Source organism: Heterocephalus glaber, unplaced genomic scaffold (genome assembly GCF_053883595.1).
Source record: "Heterocephalus glaber isolate CG9 unplaced genomic scaffold, H.glaber_assembly_v1.0 deba00001497, whole genome shotgun sequence".
In the NCBI taxonomy this organism is placed as follows: Eukaryota; Metazoa; Chordata; class Mammalia; order Rodentia; family Bathyergidae; genus Heterocephalus; species Heterocephalus glaber.
The window spans coordinates 28,122,906-28,126,780 of record NW_028258320.1 but is presented as its reverse complement, the minus strand read 5'-3'; the positions used below and the strand labels follow the sequence as shown (position 1 = coordinate 28,126,780).

The window sequence follows — 3,875 nt, the reverse complement described above, 5'->3', positions numbered from 1 at the left end:
GGGGACATTGTTACAAATTTATGTTCTGCATTTTGGCAGACAGCTTCTTTTATATCTTTTTTTTTTTTTTTTTTTTTTTTTTTACTTGAATTCAGCTCAAAAAAATCCTTAGGTCAAGTGGAATATTTTGGGGGATTAACGTATACCACTACCCTTCAGCACTATGTTTGTCTTGGTCCCTATCCCAACCTTTAGGCCTCATCTTCAGAGAGCAGTGTTTCCTGAAAAAACAATTTTTCAGTAAGGGAAATATGTGTTTCTTTACAGTCAAAGAAATCCCAGTCTTAACACCAGGCACTCTGTTTCCACATCCCCAAGCTTATTTCCACAGGGCCCATGAACTTTTCAATGTAAAAAAATAGTGTGCTTAGACATCAGAGGAAGCCCAAAAGCCTTAGGTTCTGGAGTCTTCTACCACTGGCCTCTAACCTCTAATCTGCAAACTGATCACTTCTGACTAGAACTGTACTCAGACTCCTTGAACCCTTTCCCTTCAACTCACCATATCTTTTGCCACTGGGTCTTATCACATCCTATTCCCTCTAATGTTCCTTTTGCTTTCTTTGTGAAGCTGACTCCTACTTAGGATGCATTTAGCTTAACCCAGTAAATCTCAAAGTTTTCTGCACATTAGAATCACCTACAAGATATTTTCATACACTGTTCCAGTTAAACCAGTCTCTTTTTTTCTCACAAAATTATTAAAAGCTTTATTTATGATCAGAATCATTCAGCAAAAAGCAAAAGCCATTGAGCCTGAAAAAGGAACTAAGCTGCTATCTAAATGCACTCAGAACCTCTGACACCTCGTCACTGAGCTGCCCTGCCTTGGCCAGCGCTGCAACAGTGGCTCCACACACAGCAATTACACTAACAGCAGCACGAAGTCACCCTTCACACTTGCCCCGAGGGAAGCAAGGACACTGGGGAAGGGGTAGACTCTGCCAGGAAGTGTATTTCAATACTGCATGGGTCATGAGCAGCCTGAACCTTTCCCCTCAATTTTCATAGTTGCAGATTGACGTAGTAACTGTCACTGAGCAAATCCAGAATGCATGACGAAGAGATCAGGTGGTTGTAAAGTCCTGATCAATGCTCTTGATTTGTCCTTAAGGAGCTCTCATGATTTTTCTTTGTCTAAGGGTAGCTCCAGCATTCCTGAGCACCTGAAGCAAAGGTAAAGCAGCTAGCAGTGTTCCAAATACTCAATCACCGTGGAGATGGACTTCTGGTCCGTCGTCCCAACAGCACAAGTAAGATTCATGAAGCTGAGGAATTTCTTGAGCATCTCTGTCATTATGGAGAAGCCTCCTTCTGTCAGGTATTCCCGCACAGTGGTGACCTTGATTGGGCTTTCCTGGCAGAGAGAGCTGAGAAGCAGCACTGTGTAGGAGGCCATGATGCAGTCCTCCATGTGCTTGCCAGCATGCTGCAGGACTTTATTGAGGCCAAGTTCTTCATCGTCCTCCTCCTATTTGTGTTTCTCTTCTGCACTGTCTTCTCAGTTGACACCCACTGTATCTCCTCACTGGTCTCTTGCCACTCTCTGCTCTTATCATGCTGAGTGGTGGGTGCATCTTTGATCAACTCATCTGTTTTCTGCCAACTGGGCTGTTCGCTCTCATTCAAGGAATAGCTGCACTAAAGCCTGCATGTCATGAACTTGCTAGCTACCCTTAAGCTATTGTTTCCCTCTCCACTGCAGAAGGAAGAATCAAAGGAACAGGATGTTTCCATGTTGATGAGTCAGTGCCGGTTTGGAGAGCTGTACTCCACTAGATTTATCAGTAGACCCAAGCCCAGAACCTGAAGGTCAAATCTCTGCTCCTGTGGTAGGTGCTTCTGGACCTGCAGCACACAGTTCATGGCTGTGCCAATGAGGCCATCCAGCTCCCTTGTTTTGGTGCTGCTCCACTCATTGTTGTTAGTGGGGTTGAGCAACACCCCATTGATGGCCCACGTGCAGTCCTCCACTGCCTTGCCCACAATGATTTTAATGTGAAGTAAGTTTGAGAAACAGTAGTTTAGGAATGTGGTTCTCAAATTTTAATGCTTATAGATATCGCCTGCTGATCTTGATATAGATTCTGACTTAGTATATCTGGGATGAGACTCACAATTCTCTATTTCTAACAAACTCTCAGGTGAGACCCATGTTGGGATTCTGCTGGCCTGCAGACCCTACTTGTAGTAGCAAAGTCTGAGACTACAAATTCCTTTGAGGCACAATAGAAGAAATAAAGATAGGTAGAAAGGAGGCAAAGAAAATCTTACTTTTAAAATTGCACGTTAAAGACCAATTTGAGCTTCAGGATATAATCAAAGTTACCCAGAGTTACAACTGTCTCTCCCTTCCAGGCTACTCCTAAATTCCTGTCTTAAAAATTACAACAAACTAGGCCTGTGCCTTTCTTCTCTATAAAGGGACTTTCACTTGCAAATTGAGCCCTGACCTTTTCTCCCTTCACTATAGAGTCACAAATCTTACAGACTTCCACACCCTAAAACACATAAATATCCCCAGTCCCAGACCATAACATACCTCTCTTGACAATAAGCACTCTATTTTCTCTGAATGTGTACTTCTTTAACCTTGACTAATAAACATTTCTATGTCTTTCACTGACCAATTCTGAAAATACTTTTTCTGTGATAAAAGTCAGGGAACTTCCAACATATTCCATGAGGTGAGTTGAGATCCACATATCCTCTTTGGGAAAGCCCCCCTATCTGGTGTCTCTCAGACAGCGATTCTGTCAGCATGGTCCCCTGACTGGCATCAGTATTACCTGGGAACTTATAAGAAATGAAATCCCAGGCCTCAACCAAGTCAGAATCTCTAGGGCGAGGGCATAGAGAAGTGGTGGCCAACCTATGGCACATGTGCTACAGCAGGCTGTTTGTGTCATTGAAAGCTCTAAAAGGTTCACTATCACTGGCCTAGAGTTTGTGTTTTAATCCATTTATGCTGGAGATTGAAACTTTGGGTTTTTACATGAAATTCATATTACCTGGAAAAATTCAAGGAACAAGAATTCGAAGAGAACACATTTCATTATATTCCACTGCTACCTGTGGTCCAAAAATAGACCACTAGGCACTGAACGGTTAGCAAGTCCTCGAGCTGATTCCATGTACACTTGAGGCAGGAGATTGGGGCATGGCTAATCGGCTTAGCAAGTGGATGTCACCTGTTAATTGCCAAGATCCAGGACACACACACAGAACACAGTTTCTGAGCCCTGCACCTGGGACCCATCAGAAAGTACTACCTTCAATTCTTCTGATGTGAAATCAAGCAGGCTTTTGACAGGATGACCTAGATCTGACATCAGCCTGAAGAATGAGGCATACAAACGACCCCCACCATTGTCCTCGTGGCCTCGGTGAACTCTCTCAGTGGCCCACTCTCTGGAGTGCATACTTCTTTTCCTACCTTTTGTAAATATAAAACCTCACTATCTTTTCACATGTTTTGTCCAATTCTTTCCAGGTCTGAGGACCTAGAAAGAGTCTACCGAATCCCAGAATCTGGTAACACACTTGCAATTGAGAACTGCTACTCTAGAAAGTGTTCCTGCAGAGAACACCAACAGGATCTTTAAAATGGCAAGCTTCCTCCAATGATTAGGAAGACTACAAGATGGAAATAAAGATTTTGTTCCTTACAGATCCTGTAGGGTACAGTACATCTGGAGGCCACACGAAGAGGTGAGAGAGAGAGACAAGGCCACGGGCCAGCATCTTGATTGGACTCAGGGCATTATCCAAGCAGGTTTCTTTCTGGGAGTTTTAATTGGTGGCTTCAAAGCAAGCAGACAAGAGTTCCAGGGGCTTTTGTTGTGACTGAGTAGTTGTCACTGCAGTGTCTCTGT

At 43.5% G+C, this 3,875-nt stretch overlaps 1 pseudogene; it reads right to left on the bottom strand.

Annotated features, from left to right (window-relative positions):
* Positions 1-1,171: 1,171 nt before the first annotated feature.
* LOC101721895 (wings apart-like protein homolog) lies at positions 1,172-3,134 on the bottom strand (annotated as a pseudogene).
* Positions 3,135-3,875: the final 741 nt, after the last annotated feature.